Source organism: Chiroxiphia lanceolata, chromosome 15 (genome assembly GCF_009829145.1).
Source record: "Chiroxiphia lanceolata isolate bChiLan1 chromosome 15, bChiLan1.pri, whole genome shotgun sequence".
Lineage (NCBI taxonomy): Eukaryota > Metazoa > Chordata > Aves > Passeriformes > Pipridae > Chiroxiphia > Chiroxiphia lanceolata.
In genome coordinates, this window is record NC_045651.1 from 5,707,511 (window position 1) to 5,729,810 (window position 22,300).

General features: G+C 39.5%; 1 protein-coding gene across 12 annotated transcripts in view; it reads right to left on the reverse strand.

The window, feature by feature from the left end:
* The window catches only part of TENM2 (teneurin transmembrane protein 2), a 634,310-nt gene that overhangs the window by 584,372 nt on the left and 27,638 nt on the right, over nt 1-22,300 (reverse strand). The gene's annotated exons all lie outside the window — the stretch shown is intronic.

A 22,300-nucleotide genomic window follows, 5' to 3' on the forward strand; every position in this document is an offset into this window, starting at 1 on the left:
GCTAAATCTACAGGTATTACTGTTACAGGTCTTGATAGCTCTGCCTTCTGTTTCGCAGTGAAATCAGCCGGTAACGAGGCAGCATTTATCAGCATTTATCACCTCCACCGCCAAGAACTCACCAAGTTTCCCGAAAGCCAAACCAACCATTTGTTCTGAGCGCACAGGAAAGTACGCGATTAAGGGCTGTACTTTTTGGACTCGATCCAAAACTTCCCGAGTTACTGAAAAGCTTTTCCATCAAGTCCGCTGGACTTCCACGTAAGACTAGGGCAGCAGTGTTATCAGGGAATTTGGCCTGAGCAAAGTATGAACACTGCAGGCCACACCATGGGGCAGTACAGGATAATCCTACTCATCCAAATACTTTACTTATAGGGTAAGAACAAGAAACGATGCTTTTTAAGCTGCTACAAAATTATGCAACTGCAGAATGATGTTACCATTTTGTATTCTGTGGTGGTTTTTTAATCTTTAATTAGACTAGAGAATAGCAAGGATGAATCACACCTTATTAAAAAAAATATAAAATAAAATCCAAACCTTGCCATTAAGCTCCTTTCGCATGTCTGGCACACAGAACATTTTGTACCCAAAAAAAACTACAGCAGTAGACATTGGTTTAATCCATTGAGTAGCTCTAACTCTATGTTAAAGAAATCTTTAATTCTGATTTTAAGTGAGTTTGCTTATCTAGCCCAATACCACCATCAAAACCTGTCCCACAGTCTCTCACAGACTCAGGACCAAATCCTAACACAACCCCAGCACAAATGGCCAGATCCTTTCTCCAGTCACTACTGTATTTGATAATTATTCCTGGAGTATAAACTGCATAACCTCTCCTTGCTGCGTTGGCCCAACTAAAACACATCTGATCACATCTCTGCTCCTCCCTCCCTCCTTTGACACACCTCCCACCAAACATATCACCAACCTCCCAGAGGCCAAACTCAGCCAAAGTCATCAGGCAGCCCTTGATTTACCTCTAACTAATGGGCATTTGATCAAAACGAGGGATTTATAGCAACAATTACTACCAATGACATATTTCTTCTCATAATGTCAAAGCCCAGCAGCCTGAAAGGAGCTGCCAGCTCCCGACTTAGTGGGAGATGCAGCTGGAATTGCTTTATGTTCAAAACAGTAAAACCATGCCCTGAAAATATGTAACTACCAACCACTTCAAGGAAAAGCCAAATTAAAACCTTGTATGAGGCAGAGTTGATGTTACATGGACTATCCAAAGCTTTTGTTTAGTCGTGAAGTCGTACTGAGAAAATATTTTTCTTTTGAAACTCTCACTATTTGACCTTCTAACTGACAACAGAAGGGACAGGCTGACCAAGCCAGTGAAGCACAGTCCAGCTAGGCAAGTAGAGGGGAAAGGGAGAAAGCTACTTCCACAATAATGGATCACAGCACAAATACAAGAATGTGTTGTGTAGGGATGTGTGCTGGATCTAGTGCAACAAACACCTTCACTGAGCAGCTGCAGCAAGGGGTTGGACCAAATGACCTTCCAAACTAAACTATTCTAGTATTTTAAAGACTAAAATGTGGAGTATTTAAATCTAGAAACAACATCAAGATGAGAAGGCAGTGCACTACAGGACAGGTTTCAGATTAAAATTAAACTTGACATATGGGCAAAATGTTTCTGAAAAAAAAGAATCTCACGACAGTGAGATAAAGGGCAAGGTTTTTTCTTTATGCAAAAATACTCAACTGCACACAAACAGATGAGAAACAAGTAATTCTGCAGTAAAAAAAAAAGCTGTTGGCTGCGGCAGATCACAGGCTGCACATGAATCAACAATATCATGCTGTTTCTCACTCTCTAAATATATACTGTGTTTATATTTATGTAGGGCTGTATAAACAAGAAAACAGACTGAAATAATCCTTGCAACTCTGCTCAGTCACAGTTCTGCACAGTTTGGAGCGCTGCACTTCAAGAATGAGGAAAGCCAGACAAGGCCCCGAAGAACACCACAAAGATAATCAGAGGAAGCATGACCTACATAAAACCAGACTGAAAAAAACTCAATTGTTTAGTCTAAAGAGGAGTCGATGCGGTAGAGGAGGAAGGGGATGGGATAAGATAACACAGTTTCAACTGCAGATAATGCAAAAGTAAAAAGAAAAGGAAGAGCTTTATTCATATTCGTGTAATTATTAAGTCAGCAACAGCACGCAGTGTAACTGCACAAACCAAAGTAAAGGCTGAGACTCTGGAATACTTTGTAATGATAGAGAATGACTTGGGTAGGTGGGACAGAGGTTTCATAGACTGACCATCACTGGAGGCCTTTAAAAATGGCTTAGCCAAATATCTGATGCCGATGCCATTAAGGAGAGTGCATCTTGTCCTCGGGCAAGAAACGAACAACAGTCCCTCTTAAAGTCATCTCCAGTCCTATTTTTGTATGATTCTATCATTTCTGCTTGGCTGGAGTTGCCCATGTTATCTAACAGTGTATGACTATTATAACTGAAAATATCACTTGATTTTTGCTTGCTGTCCACTGCCCTTAAAACCCTTACCTCCAACAGCGGCTCTCCTGCCTTCCATGTCATTCCTGCATGCCCTGAATCCCAATAAACCAGCGGCAGTCCTCACCCAGAGAGAGGTTAATGGGTAAAGTCCAAAGCAAAACCCACTTGATGTCACATCCTAAAACTCAGAGCACGGTGCTGGCTGGTAAAATGCACTATTGTGCATTTTTGGATTAGCCCTGATGTGGTGGAATAATTAAATATCCCTGTGCAGCATGAGGATTTTATACATCTCAAAGTGTTGCACAGGCCCGTGTGTGGCAGGGGGTTGGAAGGTTTATCACACATCTCTCAGTTATGAAGGGAATCATGCAGAGACTGAATCTTTATCATAGTTTTAATAAAAATATTTCAAAAACCTGAATATTCTTCTTTTTCCCTTGATTCCTGCAGTGATTTGCATTAAAATGGTGGGTGTTTGGGTTTTGACAAGATTCATTTCAGACCAAACTAGTTCAGTTATAAGCACATGTGGTTAAGAATTCAGTCTGCTCCTAAGCACCACGTGTGAGGCCTGGTATTTCACAGAAAGAGTATTTACTCCACTATGAAGTACTCCCTAAAAAAAAGCTACCATATCAATAAAATCTACATATTGTTTCCCACTGACACTAATTATGTGTTTAGCTTTAATTAGCAGAAAAAAAATGTACAATTTATTAACTCTTTTCAAAACCGTTATAACTTTAATTTAATGGCAATTCAAATGAATGGTAATTCAAAGATTGAAATTTAACTCCCCCAAAGCCTTGATGTGGGATGTGCTTTTTTTTCCAGCTGTTCAGGTGGGAAACCTTCAAACCCCTAGTTTGGGGGTGAATTTCCCCGATTTCTCAGACTGCACTCCAAACACCTCCCTGCTGCTATGGTTGACACAAGCACTCCAAGTGTGATTTAAGTTATGCTCTTTACTGAAATACCATTAAAAAAACCTCCTCGAAGATACAATTCCCAGTGTCCTATTTCCAAGATTTTTCTCTCTTTTTGCCCTCATTCATTCAAGAGAACGAAGAATATTCTTCTGACCTTTCCCACCCAGTTCTACACTTTCATTCTACAGTTGGTGCTTTGTTGTTACCAAGTTCTACATCCCAAGTTCCCCCGTCCTTAAAGAAAAACTCAAGTGTTTGTACAAGTCTGGGTTAATGTTAACAGGCCTCACATCAGACAACTACCAAGTGAGTCAGCATAATAACCATATGGCTGAGCCTGAATCCAGATAAAAGATCCGGAGAGCCTTATTCAATGAGAGCAGAAAATTCCTACTTGGCTCTGCTTTTTCATGGCTGAATTACAATCTCACACTATGCAACTCCAATTTTCCTGAGGGAATGTATTTTTTTGCCCTTCTTCTGAACATAATACTAATCTCATCGTGGGTTTGTCACGTCACTCCCAGGGCTTCTGATAGTTTTTTTGTGCATTCTATAGAAAACAAAGCTTGTATTATTACTGTGCATTTCGTTTAAAGGTGATGACCTTACAATATTCCACCTGTAGTTTTCAGCAGCAGCAAACCCTCATTCTGCCACTGGTCTTCCAATACAGGGACACCATTTGCTTTTGCACAGCAACTCAAATCATGACATTTAATGGAAACATGGCAAGGACTAATATTAACTCACAAGAAAACCAGACCATCTCTCCCATCCTGCCACTCCCTCCTTCCATGGACACCACTGCCACACACCAGTGCTCTCTGAAGAGCTGCTGTCTAACTAAACCCTTTTCTGGAAGGTGATTTGAAAGAACACCGCAATCGAACTTAAAAAGCAAATTAAAATTTCGGTAGGACTGGGAAACAGAAAATCCAGGCCACACTTCAAAAAAGCTCACAACAAAACAAAACATGCAGAAAGGTGAATACAACAGCCTTGATTTTTGCTTTATTCAATGACTACAAAAAAATTTCAAGTCGAAGATGAGATCATTTCATCTTTGTATCTAAAAATATAACCCCTACTTTAATAGAAGACTTTTTATCCTGGATGTAATGGTAACACACGTGTAAGGAGTTTGAAGGCAGACGAGCCATAGGCACTTACATTCCTTTAAAACTTCTAAAGAATATTTCCTTAACCTACATCCGAGTCTGAAACATTCTCGAAATATTCCACTGACTACAGGAGAAAATGTAACCTCTTAGCAATTTGAGTTGGCAGCTTCTCATTATGGGACTTGAATGCCCCCTAGTACTGAGAAACATGAGGGATCATAAGCCTGAAGGACACTAGGAAAAGCAACTGGGAGAAAAGGGGAAAGCACACAGATTGTCTCTCTGCACTCTTCAGAAGGTGATTCTACACTTGCACAGACAGTGAGTGCTGCTGAGGCAGAGCCTTCCCTGCGTGGGATTTGTCAGTCCCTCGCTGGTGCTGCCGAGTCCCCACTCCTGGGAAGGCTCCCCACGGGGGCTGAGGCACAGAAAGCACAAGGTAAAGATAAAATACTGCAACAGCAGGGACTGTGCAGCAGATCTGCCACCACAAAATGTGTTGGAAAAGAGCGGCAAGAGCCTCCAGATCTGCACCACTGCCACAACAGCCCCTGTGAAAATGAACCCCGTCTTTAAGAACACGAGCATCACAACACAGCACTCTGTCACCCTACTGATAAGTTCACAGGTGATTAGTATAAGCCTGACAACAGGTGTTCAGGTTTCAAGTCTAAATCTGCTCTTAAAACATTTTGTAATAAATATTCCTGCTTTCCATGTCTTGAAAGAAGTTCCCTCTCAAAGCCAAAAATAAGCTTCATTCTTAGGGCAAAATGTCTTCTTATCACAAGTTACAAAAGCAATATGAAAAACAAATCTCATTCTGGGAAGCATCTCATTCGTTTAATTTGTATACATATTTTGCCTCAAACTTAAAAGGAAAAACAAACAAAAAATTCCCAGCATTCTAGACTACCATGCTATTGTGCCAGAAAAAATTACAATTAAATTTGTCTAAATTTAGCATGTGGGAAGAGGCACATTTTAGTGGAACCTAAAAATAAAGCTTCAACCTCAAATTTAAAGGGACAAGTAATTTCCCATTAGATACAACAGCTTCTCCAGAGAAGTCTGTCAAACAATTTTGTGAGTCAATATAGCACTTTTTATAGTTCCAGTTCAAGGTCAAGGGGCAATTCCAGTTCATGTAGCCTGACCTCCAGTACATCAACAACATGCTGTGGCATTGCATTTGATGACTCCTGGTTCGAGGCCAATAATCCATGTCAAGCAATGGCAAAACTGCTAGACTTCATGTAAAGATTTAGAGAGATGGGTGACACCATTTCCTTTGGTACTTGATCCTAATGCTTATGGATCTGTCCATTATTTCCTAGTTCTCTGTCTACCTAGGGAAGGATGATTTGGGCCCTCCTTTGTAGTTGCAGAAAACTGGTGCTGATTTGTCATTTCTGAGTTCTGACGTTTCTCATTCTTCCATTTCTCATTAGCTTCACTTAACAGGCCTTTTCCTCTCAGCTGTACAGCTTAGCATCTGACTGAACCAGAATACATTATGTCTGAATACAGACAGGATCAGTATAGATAATGCTGTATTACTCCCTGCCCTCATTATTTACCACTTTGGTAATCTTTGAGTCATTTGCAAATTTTACCACAGTTCCATGTACTTCAGATCAATGATGAAACTGTTAAATGGTGTCAGGCACAGTGCTGATCCCTATGGAGCTGCACTCTATTATTATGACTAATTTTTTAGGTTTGTCAGTTGGCCAGTTCTTAATCCTTTTAACTTGTGCTTCACTGATACAGGGCAGTGCTATTTTTCAAACTGGAATGTCATGCAATGCGAAGAACTGTCTTTCTAAAAGGGCTGTTACAGCTACACCTTCACCTTTGTCAGCCAAACCTTTGAACTTCTTTAAATACTGAAATTAAGCTTGCTCGTGATTCATTTCCTGTAAAGCTGCACATACTGAGAATTACATCCCTATTGCTTATTTCTTTGTAAATGAGTCTTTTGAAAGAGTCCCAGTATCCTTCCCAGCACTGATGCCTGGATGTTCTATCTGCTGTTATTTCAAGTCTCTCCATGTCTGTCTCCAGAACAGAAGATTTCTGAACAAAAACAGACATGGAGAGACTTGGAATTAACTATGGATTGAATATCTGATCTTACCATGTCCTTACCATTAAGTGTTCTTACCATGTTCCCTCCTGAACAGATACAGACACAGAGTTCATGGTACAAGTGCTGATGCATTAATGGAGTTAATTACATGTGGATATTAGGATACAGAAAAATGCCTTTCACATTTACATCCACTGTAGACAAAACAGGTTCCCTTCTTCTCACCAAGCTTTTTGGACTCTGCCCTATAGGGAGGCAACTATAGGATTTTAACATTTTTAGTTACCTGTAGAAAGGAGACCGTGGTAACTCAGCAACAATTCCTGTAAGAATCTGAATGCTCCTCGCTTTTCTGAACTTCAGATGCTGAACAGCACTCAAATACTGCCCTTCAGTACCTTTCACACATTTCTTGCTGTAGTGGTTTGGATTTTGTTTTCCCCCAGAGGCTAAGAAAATGGTATTTCATCCCATAGTGGTGTGACAGTCCCAGTGAAGAGAACCTCCAAAGTGAACACCTTAACCTCTGCTGAAGTCCAGAACTGATATAAGGCAGGAACATGGCATTCACAGGAAGTCCCTAAATCAAACATGTTGCCTACTGACCATCCAAAGGGTTGTGAATATGCCAAAACTCCAGCAACATGGCTCAAGTAACTTTCTACTTAAAAAAAACCCCAAACCGAGATATAGGAGCCCATTTAGCCCTGCTCTGTATCTCTAACCACAGGCAGTAGCCAAGGGTAGTGATCCTGGTAACAGTACTTGGCTCTTCCCACCCCCAATCTACAAATCCAGCTGTGACAGAGCCAAGGCTGTTGTCTTCCCATCTCTCCCAGAGAACTACACATACCTCCAGCTCAGCAAGAGAACAGCGCAAAGAGTTTTCTGCGAAAACATTAATAAGTATGAAAAGAAAAAATACCGTGGAGCTCCCCATATTTGATCAATCTGACTGGTTCTAATAGTTACAGACAAGTTTTCACTACCCAGTGCTGTTGATTTTTTAAACAAACACCCCAAAACATGCCAACCCTCTGAACGCTGTGTCGCACCTTCCTCCCCTATAATCAATCCTAGAGCAGACTGCGACTCAACGTGAGGGGAGGCAGCAGACTGAGCTCTGTGTAATTACCCACTGGATCTTATTAAGACACTGAATTCTAAAATTACAAGGCTGAGGGCTGTGCCTTGGTTCACTGCCATCTACATAGGTACTCAAGCAACTTCAGCCTGAAAAGCTACCTACAGTTAGTTCAACTCCTCTAAAACAGATAGGTATTACTTAACATACTGCACTACAATAATGGTTAATGCAGAGAACAATACAAAGTGAAACTCTAGGAATGTAAAATACCCAACCATAAAATTTCTCTTTAATTTCATTAATGAGCACATTAATTTGTGGGTATTAATTCGACAGGAATATATAAAAATACGTGTGTGAATGAAACCTACTTTTGTGGAGATTCAAGAAGTTGATTTTTCATTAGTGAGTATCAAAAACTCTACATAATCATTTTTAGTGAAAATTATAACAGCATAACAGTATTGAAGCTCAGAGAAAAAAAATATTCAGCACCACAGAAGTGTACAATAAACTATCATAGCAGAATTGGACACACTGTGTTAACAGAAATAGTAACATACTTAATTTACAATACCAAAGAAATCTGGCTATTTATCTCAGCTCCTCAGGAAAAAAAGCTTCATTCTTTAAAAACTATGCTCATATTACTACAACTTCCAGATAAACATCACTATTAATCCTGTTCTGCTCTTTTATATAATTTGCTTCTTTGCTACCTCATTAATAGAAGCCAATATTCTTCTACAATTCACCTACAGGACAGAATTATTAATCATAAATAATCTATTTACTTTTTCACCTTTTTTTTTGTGCTCACTTCAAAATATTTGTGCAGGTAGAGTATTATATTATATTAAGCATAAAAGACAAGTAGATCAGACACCAAAGAGCACGAAAACATTTTACACCAGGTCTCAAAAATCTGAGTGAGTTCCAACCTGGCCAGCTGCCTCCACAAGGCGAAAGAAAGAGCTTGCAGCACTCTGAACTTTATGCTCTCTTGATCAAAGGACTTTCAAAGAAGTAAAACAAGGAAAAAAGTAGGAGAGATGAAGGCATTCAGTTGCCATCAGTTCAAAGTTTTATTATGAATAACAACTCCACAGCTGTAGAAACACACAGACAAGAAGCAACAAGGTAGGTGAGCTCCTCTTTATATCAGCTAGAGCTACTCCAAGATCTTATTCTTCTAGATAATCCAAAAATGTATGCCTTGGAAAAACACCCTCCATCAGATGCTGCCAGTAAGGGAAGAATGACCAATCAAGAGAGGAAAATTTTTTTACAAATTAAAAAACAAGCTTTCTTGGCACCCACAGCTCCCTGGACATGCAGCAAGAGCCCAGGAACTGATACCACTGCTCTGCCTCGTGATTAGGTCTACAAAAAACACTTCCATGGGGGAGCAGGATGATGGGGTCAGTGTCTGAATCATAGGGGGAGAGGTTAATCTTGACTTTAACTGTAATTAAGCAATTTATTTTTTTTTTTGCACAAAAGGAAAAAGTAAAAATTCATAATAGTGTGAAGTGAATCAAATATCAAACTCAAATACATTTTTTTGTTTCATCTGGAGATCACCTTATCCCTCTTAACAAATATTAAGAGGAAAATGACATTTGAAATCAAGCAGTAAAATATTTTAATTATGAAACAATTATTGTCTATTAACAATAGAAATAATATTAAAGATCACATTCTTTCCTCAGAAAGCACCATCCAAACTGAAGGGAAGAAGGAAGTGTGCAAATATACTTTTGTCTTTAAAACAGCCTAGAGGTACCTTTTCTTTCAGAATAAAGTTCCAAGGGGTCTTTGGTACCCAGTGTTAAACAATTTGTAAGGATTTTGTAAATGTTGTTGGACTGTCAAACTACAGTTTCATTAGACATTATCAGTGAAAAACAGTAGTTAAAGCATAACATTTTCTACTATAGTTATATTTTTTTCATAGGATGGCCATCAACAAGCTTACACAGATGCACACAGGCAATCAGATATTAAATGCTTCCTACTAGTCGACTTCAATTGATTTCCAGTATTTCTTATTTCCACTGTATTTATCCCTACTCACCTCATGGAGGACTTGGAATAGTGCCAGTGGATCTGTGATACTACTGAATACAACATTATACTATTTATGTTTATTAACAGCTTGAACCATAAACTGTCTTGCTGCACTGGGCAAACCTAAGTAGCTTTATATATATGTATAACTTTGTATAAACTGTTGCAGTGCTGCTGGAGCAAAGAGAGGATTTGTTTAAAATAAACACCAGAAGCTGAATAAGGTGTAAAGTAAAAGCAATGTTAAAATATGAACTTATGAGTTTAGTTAGTAGAAAGGTTTAAGAGAGCAAGACATATTATCACCAAAATTTAAATACGAATATGTAAATATCAGCTAACAGGGATCACTGCCAATATTTAGTGAAAGAATATCCAAATAGTCTAGTATGATACTATGCTATATGTGCAGCCTTGGCAAAACAAAGTCCAAGTTAAGGAGGAGTACCTTGGTGGAATTTAAATGCTTTGATCTGACAACTAGGTCTGAAATCCAGAAACTGTAACAGGATTTATGACCCATATAAGACTTCAGCTCTTTTTGTACCAAGAATAATATTCATTTCTCTATTAGTGAAACAGCAGCACAGTACAATTGACAAGCATAAAATTATTCAGAAAAGTATTACCGAGGCTGCTAAAAGAAGGAAGAAACTGAGAAAAATAAAGCTTTGCATATTATCCCAAACAAGTCCACTGTGTAGTACAATACAGTGGGTAAATGGCTTCTGGTCCAAACTCAGATTCTGTCCTTTTTTCATGGTGGGCAGCCATGAAAGGGAGGTTTGTCTGAGACCAGGAATGCAGGAAATAACTTCATCAGTGGTTGCCTACAGTTTGCTAGTACTAACTTTAAATTATCTACATCCAGTGTTAGTTGCTCCGGAGCACAACACCACAGCATCCTCCTCAAAGAAATAATAGAAACTAATCCTCCAGGAGCTCCAGGCTGCCCAACCACTGCTCCCCCAGCAGAGGCACAGGGAACTCCTGCTACAGTAACACCAGCAGGTGGATTTTACCCCTGGCTGTACCAGCCTGCAGCACTTGGAAGCAGCCACCTCAGGGAATAGCCAGAGCCCCGAGGCCAAGGAAGATGGCACATACACAGCCCTGTAAAGTCTGAGAAAGTCAAGTGGGATTTACAGTCAAACTTGTGACAATTTTCCATCTCCACACCCACAGCACATTTTTTTTCAAAAAGCTTATTAATACCCCACCAAACACAGCCAGATTTTAGGTGACCAGAAGCACATTCCCAACACCATCTTATTCTCCAGATCTACCAGACAAGCACTGAGTAAAAAGCCTTTTTCACAGAACAAACCCCCAACTTCCAAAGCACCTGTCCCCCACAGCCTGCCCCTTTAGCCTGGTTGTTCTCCCCTGGTTGTTCTCCAGAGTGCAGGATCCTTAAAAGATGGGCCTCCAGAGCTGAGCACAGGATTGCTCTCTGGTGCCTGTGTGCCCTTGCCAATGGCACATGTTCCCATCTGCCCAGCAGCCCCAAGCTGAGCAGAGCAGGGATAGGACTAAATAAAATGTCACAGGCAAGACAGACACTACAAATAGCACCACACGTTCAGCAAGTCAGCACAGAGCATATGGATTCCAGGGGTAAATTGAGCATCTAACTCTGGTTTATACAGTTCTCCCTGCTTTAATAAAAATGGAAAACTGAATATGGAATTTTAGCCTGACTGCATGCTGAAAGCTTATTCTATGAAAATGTCCTTAAAATACTAATGTACTCACACTTTTCTTTTTTTTCTTTTTTTTTTTTTTTAACTAATTCAGACATCTAAATAGAGAATTAAAAATTTGGACACATTCGTCCCTGTCTTTGACAGATACTCTAACAGATAATAGTTCATTTATTAAGCCAAATATTACTTAACATTATAATTATAGTGTACATTAAAGCTATTCTTCATTTTATTTAACAGTTTGTGATGTATAAGCCAAAAAAGCCTGGGATAAAAATTGAAAAATTATTAAAAATAGAGGAGAGAGTAAAGCAGTGTCTTACTAGTTAATTTTATCTTCCCATTTTTGTTATGCCTGGCAGATGATGGGTTTATATTTCCTCATATCATAAAATCCTATTACAGGAACTTCTCCCGTGAACCATAATTTCTCCTCCTTTACATTTCCCACATTGCCTTCCTAAAATTCAGAACAGGAAAAAATACAAAATGTGGTCTCCTTGTCCTATAGAATGTCCATCCTGTTACACTGGAGAAGGGAGACCTGGAGACCAGTGGAATGGGATGGAGTGATGCTTTCACTAACTAGGTGGAAAAGATCAAGATCTGCCGTATTTTTTTTCAAAGATGCTTTTCACCATCTGTGCTCATGACAGTTTTATTCTGGGCCAACAAATGGCCTTTTTTGAAATGCAAAATTAAGTTGCAATGTGGTGATGAAGTAGACTGAAGAACAGACACTTACAAAACCAGCATCTTATACCAAGTATTCTTTTTTGTATCATGAATCGATAGAGATGGTTGTCAGAGAAGTGAAACACTGAGCAAGTACAAAAAACCAGGTAGATGATCTCATGGGGACATAACTGTGGCTAAAACATTGCGTATTTTCTGCAAAAAATTAACCAAAAAAAAAAGACAAATAAGATATTTGCACGTACATTCACAGAGAGAAATACAAACGTTCAGTGGAGGGGAGGAAATCATAACTATATTTATCACATCTCAGTGCTAAAAGAGAATCTTTTTCTCAAAAAACTCCAACTATCCTAAATATTTATCTACTTTGCGGTCCACAGCATCTTTTTTAGCAAACGTATTTTGCTATGTATTTATTGTTTCATATTGCAGTTTTCTAATAAAGGAAATTGTAGTAATTTCCATTTGCAACCAGCACCAAATAAACCTCCCACTGCTGTGTCCCTCTCCATCATTATAGCCTCTGTAACCCCAAACAACTTTCTATTCATAGAACAATTGTATTAAATCCTTACAGAAGAAAAATTTTAAACAAAAGCCACATATTTCTAAAAGATGTATTTGAAATAGTCTTTTTATTTTCATGTGCAGACCTAAGCTTAGAGCATTCTGTCTCTCTAGCAGGAAGAGAGATTATCACTATCACTTAAATCACCACGAGAAATACTGTTCCAATTCTGCTGAGGTGTTCGTGATGTTATCAGCTGCTACAAGGGAAAGAAAATTCAGGGGTGGAGTTTGGAAAGGTTCAAAGTATAGGTTTCTACACTTCAATCTCAGTATAAAGCTTACAAACTTGATTCAGCGTTGATTAATGGAGCTGACTGTGCTTCAACTCTTGGCTAAATCACAGTTAAAAGGCAGATGAGAAGATACAGTTATGCTGATGTTTCAGAAGTAGAAGCATTTCTGTCCAATGAATAGCTATCAAACATCTTATTCGAGTTTATCTATCAGATATAGGAAATATTTATGTGAATTAAAAAAAAACAGTAGGAAGGAAAACAGGTTGAAGGATAAAATGTTACATTTCTATAACGTATGATTGTGTAGCCCTATTTTACAGCAGTTTCATGTCATTAACACAATCTCTTTTTCATCAGAATATGAATTTTTATTATGAATGTCTTTATGTAACACTAATCTTTCTATTATGACCTGAGGGAATATACTGTAATAATATTAGAAATCTTCATTTGTTTCTCCAGTCAGCGATTCAAAGTTGATGTCGGGGTTTAAACAGAATTAAATGACTGAAAAAAAAAGGTGGGCACTATGCCATGGCCTTTTAACTTCCCCTACATAGACCAAGAGCACTGCTCACTTCCTGGAGGAAGCCAATACCCTCTGGAACAAACTATGGCAGTATTGGGATCAATCACCTGTTATCCAAAGGTCACAACAAAGGTGTTGCACCACTGAACATCACGGTGGGAGCCCCAGCATGGAGGGGGTGCTGCTTTCTAAACGCTGGACAGCAAGTAAAAGACTCAAGAGGCAACAGAAGAACTCCTAGAAACTAGGAAACTTTAGGTAAAAAATCTGGAATCAGGCTAAAAATCTGTTAAATAACAGCAGCCACAGCAAAGATTTTCAACCCTGTAATACCCAACTCTTGCCATGTAAGCACTCCTCCTTCTGGTCCCTTCAAACGAAACACAAAACAATCCAAACTTCACTCTCAGAGTTAGGGTGAAGCCCATGGCTGCTGTTTAAAGACCTGTGGAAAACTAAAGGGACAAAGAGTATGAATCCCCCTCCCAGTTCTTGATAAAACAGGGGAGGAGGGGGCAAGATGCCCCCCTCTCCAAGCATTAACCTGTTCTCTTCAGCTTTCCACTAACCTCACCTGCCACCTGCTGCATAGTTTTTAGAGCAGTCTGATATTCACTGACCGAATTGTAAATTAGCAAGTCAATTTGACCCTCAAAAGCTGTGAGGGTTAAAAGAATTTTAAGTCATACTTTCCACTGGCTAATCATTACTCAGCTTGAACTCCTGATGGTGAACTCCTTGACACAAATGAGCCCACATCTGCTCCTCCAACTCAAAATTACTTTGCTCTACGAGCTACTTTTATTAGCAGACCAATGACCATAATGAATTTTTGAGAACGGGCAGCTATTCAGCAGAAATCAACTCAAGCAATTCCTCCATCAAGTGTGTTGTGTTCTTCCATAGCTGTGTTGTGTTAGGGGAAGCACCGGATTGCTCCTGCAAACCAGTGCAAGCTGATTTCTTATCATACACCATGTAAGCAAAAAGCAAACAAACAAAAACCCCCCACGCTGCCTGTGAATAGCCAGGTCTAGCTGTTATCAGATGAGCTGAAAAAACCCTTCTGTTTCACTGGAAATCACTAGGTCAGGTTATAAAACAGACTAATTAAATGAAATGAAACTATAAACACTAAAAGCAACCGTGAACTACCTAATCTAAGTGACCTACAGATGTAAAGATACTAATTGGCCCCAACTCAAATTTACTCTATTAAAAGTGCTTATGGAAGTCCACGTGTTTCTTTTTCCCCCAAATGCTGAAATGATCAGTTGGCTGGAGAGGATCTGTTTCCTCTTCTGTGTGCAGCTTTTTAGCAGTACCAATACTCACAGGAACAAAATGGAGAGAGTGGAGCAAAACACCTTAAATATATAATATATTCAGTCAGGACTTGAGAAAACTGGTTAACTTTATGATCTCTGACAAAGCTCCAAAGCTGATGTTTTTTCTTGGTTGTTTGCTTCGAGTGACCACAAATGAGGTTGTAACACATTGTTTTTATCGGTTTCAAGATGTTTTTAACCACTGAAGTTTACAGAGAGACTTTTTATGTTTTATATACTTAACAGCCAACGTAGTAACACAAAGGCACAGGAAAAAAACCAAGCTGTGTGTCTTGTTTTGTATGAAACCTGGTGTGCAGTATGCCCTGACTGCCAAGGAGAAAAAAAAATGCCTCTCTAAATTCACCCGCAGCTCTTGGTCTCAAAATAAAACCATCTCCTGCTCATCTTAATAATTTTAGACTCCCCTTTACACCCCAGCTGTAAAGCACAGGATGGTGATGACACTTCAACTCCAAGGTACATACACAAACTCAGAAGCAGAACACCAGGTGAAATTTATGGGTCAGATATGTCAAAATACCTTATGAAAAATTGTTTCATCTTACTAATAATCTCTGAAAGCTCATAGAGGTTGTCACATCTTCTCTAAATTCAAACCACAATGCTGATCTGAATATTTATTTACATATACATACATATATATTGCATATTATATGAGCAGACGCTGAAATATGTTTGTATAAAATGTGACTTGTAAACCCCCAAGACTCAAATACTGCTGATGCCTGACACTTGACAAGGACTGAACCAGTAAGAATAAAGGATTTAAAAATTTATTTCAAGAGCTTTTCACAAGATGTCGGAATTAAAAAGTCTTGGTTACCAAACAGACAGCTGACAGTTATTTCTTGTGTAATGTATTTCAGAAATAACCTAACACGATCACAGTACCTCCAAACCTCACTTTCTCATTAAGAAGTGAGCAGGTGGGTTTCAGAGTACATGAAAGCATCATGCTCCTAGTAGAGGTAACCTTTTTTGTCCTCATTAGGATGAGTGATGACAGCAGTGAAAAAAATGAAGCATTTTCTCTTTTCTTTTTCCTTCCTTTTCCCAGTATAGCAACAATAACCAGCAGAGAGGATTCTTTGCAGCACATGAATAGATCCACACTGGTTTCATGGTTTAGTTTATTAGCCAAGAAGTATCCCAGGTATTTCTACCTTGTGTTTGACTCGGGCTGACATAAAAAGAAAATGCTGCTTGCTATTGCAGCATTTGATCCAAGATTCTTCTTTCATCTCCTTCTTCTAACTTTGCATTTTGTCTTTCCTTCTGTCGTTCTTTCCAGCATCCTGCAGGATACAAATCAAACAGCATTCCACCAGAAGGGCAACAACTGCAAGATTAATGGAACACACCAACAGTTGCATGGCAAAAGACAGCAACTAAAGTTCGGCAAGACCACCCACGGGTAAAATCAGCTGGGCACTTCAAAGTGAAATTGTACAGAAATCAGAAAAACCTGGTAATTAAACCAGAAGCCCCTAGAATTTATAGTGGAGAATTGTAACCTTCTCCATGACAACTCCCGTTATCAGAAGTAAATACATGGACACACACACACACACACACACACACACACACACGCCCTCCTGACCCTTCTGTCTTTCTACACTAAATCATCACACAGAGTTGCACTAACACTCCCACCTTTCCAGGGAGGGTGGACACTGGAAGGTATGTGCCTGTGTGGCCAACTGGGTCACTCTGCTCTGTTAGAAGCCAAGAGTATTACCTAAAAGTCTGCACAAGGAGCAAGGAAAATAACTCCATACTGCTTTACAGGTTAGAAAAACAAAAGTCATACTTGCAACTCTCACTTCGAATTTTTCCGATTCCGACCAATTCCCTGTACGACTCCTGTGCCTGTGTCAGTGCTCACAAAAATGGCAGGACAGACAGAAGGTGAGTGCTGAGCCTGGCTCTTCACCACCACCAGAGCCACAGACCTGGGCTGCAGCAAACAAAGGGCTACAGCTGTGGAAGGAGGAGGGAAAGAGTTCAGAGGAGCTGACTCAGGCTCACAAATCCTCCAATAGAGAGAAACAGCCCATTGCATTTCCATCCATCATTATTTAACTAAGTCTTCCTTCCACCAGTTTTTCTGCAAGCAGTAGGCTGAAAGGTGATGTAAGAATATATGTGCTGCTGCAAAGCTTGCAGAACTAAAGGGTAGCCAGAATCAAAATGGATGAGCCCCAAAATCAGCAAGAACCCAACTGTCAGTGTACAGTTGCACCAGATATGTGATATTAAACTTTTGTTTAGAAATGTCTTTGATTCAAAGATTCAAAAATAGCATTGCACCTTCAAGAGATCAAAAGGTATGATGGTAACAAGAGGTCAAAAATATATATCCAAAAACTGAGGCTGCAGATACTGCCATAGTAAAAGAGAACCAACATGGTTCAATGTATTGAAAATAATATATCTGATATTAACTGCCCTGCAGCATATTTTAAGCAAGGAAAAATAAAAAGTAGTTTTAGTTTCTTAATGTTGAAATACAATTCCTGTCCAAAAATTCTTGTAAGACCTAGTTTTGAAAAACAGACGCAATTTGTTTCCAATTTAAATTAAAAAAAGCTTTCATTTCGTTTAGAAACAGCAGTGACAAAAGCAAATATTTTCAAAGTAACTGTGCATAGGAAAACAAAATAGGTACTAGCATTAATTCCCTACTAATACAGAATGCTAAGTAGGTTGCCTGAAATTAATTTAAGAATATTAATTACATTCAGTCACAGGACCATAAAATTAAGCAGTCTAATGTATCAACACTTGAAAAATACACTTGAACATACTTCCCTAGTGAGCAGTGGTCTAAGCTATCAGCCTCTGTAAAATTCAAACACCAACACTCCTATGCACAGAGCTTCAATGGCACCACTCAGTTATCAGCTCAGGGAGTTCCCAGCTACAACATTCCAGCCCTCACTCCATGGGCAGTTCCAGCAGCTCTCCTTTAGCTCAGGCTGTTGATGAGGATTAGAACGAAACAACTGGCACGGACTAGTTCCACAGCTCTTCTTCAGAAACATGTGGGAGGTTTTGCAATTTATTTTTTATGCTGCACCGACTGCTTCAGGAAGTCATAGGGCTGAACTCAAATTTTTCCTTGAGTTCAGCAGAGAGTGTGAAGAACAGAGAATAGGATATCTATCTCTTGCTGCCCTCACCTACAGACAAGAGGCTTTGAAGGAGAGGGTGAAGACACGACAGTAGTTTTGCATCCTCACAGATTTTGAGTAGGAGAGGCCACTTTGCTTTCCTTGAACCATCACATTTGTTGAACACCCACCTGCCTGAGGTGGCTGCACAGCACAAGGTATGTCCAAGGGTGTGGTATGGCAGGAACATCACAGCACTCTCTCTTCTGATGGGAGAGGTAAAAGTCTTTATAAAGTACTGCTTCTGAACTTACCTGCCATCCACTTTCACCCTTTTCCTGCCTTTCATCTATTTTTGGCTGAGTAAGTCAATTTTCTCGCCTAATAAATAGGAGTATTTCATGAGTGACACAGTTACTGGAATTCAGGGTTTAACTAATATCATTTCAGGTCTTGAAAAGCCAGTGAAGATCTTGGTAACCTTTCTTTTTATATTTACCACATTATACAAAGTTCAAAACATTGAAGCTGAAGCTTGAAGTTCAAGGTTGCAGCCCATCTTTAATCTTCTATTAATATTACAGGAGAGCAGTTCTGGAACATTATGATCCTTTAATTATGAAAAATTGGAGATCATTAGCATGGCCATATTTTACAGATAAGACTGTGCTTTTACTTCAACAAGCATAATCAACAGTGTTTTTGTAAAATTTGGTTTGCTAAATCCACTGGAATGGAGGAGCTTGGTAATTCCCTTTTAAAATGACTTTTACAACTTCCCAGCTGTCTAGTTCTCTACATTTGTCATGACAGACAAAGTTAAATTAAAAATTCTAAACCATCACCCTAGGGCAAAACTTGATAGAAAACTGTAGAGCAATATTCTTTAAAACCGGTAACAAAATATATCCTAACACTACAGATAAAATACACTGTAATTTTTCTGTGTGCATTTACTCCCCTACTCCTTTTTAATAGATGTGATTTTCAGGAAATGTAATCACAACTCACAACTCAAATGGGTGTCTGGCACTGTTCTTTTTTTGAATAGTCCAATTGGTCACAACAAGGGACTCTCATATTCATCAAGGCCTGTGTTTAGGCACAGAGGTCAGATGTCACATCTGTGATTGATAATGTTTGTTTTGTGCTCTGCATTTCGAAAACTCTTCACTTTAAGCAGCATTTTGCTTCTAAACAGGAGTGGGTGTAAGGACACTCAGCATAATGGAATGGGCCAGGTTTAATTCCCTTAATCACTTGGTCAGGGCAACAGAATTAACTGTCCACATCTGTTCCCTCCAAGCACACATGCTTAGTTTTCCCTCTTATGCAATAAAGGAGTGTGGGGTCATGATGCCACATCTAGCCTGCCTTTTCCTCCAAAACTGAATCCACAGAGAACACCCACAGGCTGACTGTGGATCAACACAGGCTGATTTTGGACCACAAAATACTTTTGATGTGGCAAAACCAGCTCCATCTTGAGCCTCAGGATTAATATACTGTTTAATATGTTACAGGTGCCCAAAGGAAAAAGCTGAGCTGTCGTGCCAATTGTAAACAGACAGGTAAACAGAAAAGCACACTTAAAGCTTGACATAAAATGCTTTCTTAATAAAGATGTTCTTGATAGCCCACTGAAAATGGAGTGTAACTGCACTCCTAGTTAGGGTGATCTGTTCAAGATGGCGTGATCTGGTAAAGATGACGTTCAACATCATTAGTCACACTGACAGAGCTGCTCAACAAAGGCCAGGGAGGGTTAGAGCCAAAAGAAAATTTGAAAAAGGTATCATTTAAAATGGCAATTAATTCAGACCCATTGGGTTGTGGTTCTGGCTGCTGGAAGCCTGATGATGGAGGTCGATTGCTCCAAGCCCCTGGTGTTCACAAAATGGTGATTATCAGGATGCTCAGTCTCAGTTGGGAGCCACCTACACTCACCTCCTTTTGACATTTGTATCAATTATGCTTGTTTGAGGATGAACAGACAGACAAATACTAAGTTCAGAAAAAAACCTAAAACCAACGGGGTCCATGCTGGGAAACAAATACTGAATTACCAAAAGGGGAAGAGAGGAGTCACCAACAGCCAGGTAAGTACAGGGAACACAACATGAGTAACAGACAGGGAGCTTCCAGAAAGGGACAAAACCCATTAATTTACAGGAACAGCTGCACTGTGTTCTGGTATCAGAAAGAAACTAGTTTTGGAGAGAAAGAAAACAGCTTTCTCCTTTAAGGACAAGGACAAACAGAATGGGCAGTAAACACTGCATTTCAGCAAGGAGCTGTTCTCTGCAACAGGTGTCATAAGATACACTGGATGCAAAAGGAGAGACGGCCAGGAAAACCTACAGGTCAGCTGACAGCTGGAAGATGAGAGAGAACCCATTCCATTAAAATCTGATTAAGAATCTTTCTCCTTTGTGGCAACATGTGTGTTGTTTTGTTTGGATGCTGTGACTGCTTTCAGTTAGCATTTTATCCTTTGCCTGACCTGAGCTAAGATAGCAGGTTAAACACAAAATAATCCCCTCTCAAGGCTGTGGCAGTCTATGAAATGAGGCAGGAGGTAAGACAGCTCTTAACTCCCTAGTAGAGGATATTCCACGAGGTAAACCATGAAACCAGATGCTGACCATGTCTGAGTGGGAGTCCTGCAGGTCTGGAGGGGTGCTGGCATCCCTGGGAGCAGGGGAGCAGGCAGTGCAGCCTGGAGAGCAGGGAAGAAGCACAGCAGCACTGGGACATCTGGCACACCTGAGCCCCCAAATCCCTCAGGAGTGTATTTACCTCATCATCCCCCTGGGTAACCACTGCCAGCTCCGCACACGCAGAGCCCAGGACAGCACTTCAAACCCATCTGTGAACCTCTGATTTTATCACTACAGCAAATAATAAAGAAGTGCAAATGAGGATGATAATATTGCTTGTTTTACATGCAGAAGGTCAGAGAGCATGAATTAGTCACTCTCCTGTGCAGTCCACTGCTGGCTGGCTGACGGGGAAGAACAACTACAGAGGACACTGTTTCCTCTCTCGGAGTTAAGTGGAGACACGTGGGGCTGTGATTGTGCCTCCTCTGCTCCATGAGCCCACTAACAGGGAAGGCACAGGAGAAAATAATCAACTACTGTCTGGAGATAAGCAACATATTATTTCTCCAGGGAGCAAGTGGGAGAACCGGGAGGCAACAGCTGTTTTCAGTCCCACTATTTCTGCTCCCACTACACACCCTGCCTTACTACGGCTTGAAAGGAGTTGCCTATATTTATAAATACAGAGAGATAAATAGCTGTGTCTGAGTGCGTGTGTGCATCTGGTTGTAATGCAAGAGTAAGGAGAAAATATCCTTCCCACGCACATTAATGCAAATGTAAAGAGAAAATATCCTTCCTACAGACGTTTATTTTAAACTGTGTGTGCTAGCATATTTTTATTTTAGAAAACTGATTACTTCATCATTGGATTGTGTCCTTACTGCACTTAGCAGTTTGGAAAAAAAAAAAAAGAAGTATGAATCCAAATGTAACTCATAGGACAAACAAGTATTTATTTGAATATTTAAACAGCTTGGCAATTTTTCTTCTCCGTTTTCTCCAGTAATATAAAGCATGTTAAATGGAAAAATGTGTTACGAATGCAAATCCTCTGTAAGTGAAAGCCTATAGAAAAAGAATAAAGCTATTGAGCAAATGCTAAAAAAAATTTTTCTCCCAACACAACTGGAAAGTAATGCTGCCAAACAGTAAACACACCTGCAAAACCAGATTTAGGGAACAAGTTAAATCCTCTGACCTCTATATTTTTGCCAATTGATCTATTTTTAATCCAGTGAACACTTAAAGATAGTGCTTGCAACAACAGTTTTTCATCACTGCAACTTTTGGAAACATTTGCTATGATACTGTGAGGTGAACCTAAGAGAGTGATAGTTTAAGAGCATTCAGCCATCATGTAATTACACACCCTGTATACAACAACCATTTAACAATGCAGCTAAGCCAATTTAGGACAATATGCTCATCCACTAAGCTATTACAGCTTAGAATGACGTTCTTATCCACTCTGAAGTTCAACTTGCCATTAATTGTTTAACACTAACACAGTTCTGAATAAATAAAGTCAACAAATTGGAATGCTATAGTTAATTGTAATTAATGTGGCTGTGTGCAAATTCCTACTTTCACAAAGAATATGATGGCACAGAAGATAGCTTTGCATTTTCCTAATGAAGTTTGAATTCTTCTGCTGCAAAACAACCACTTACCACTACTATCTTCAC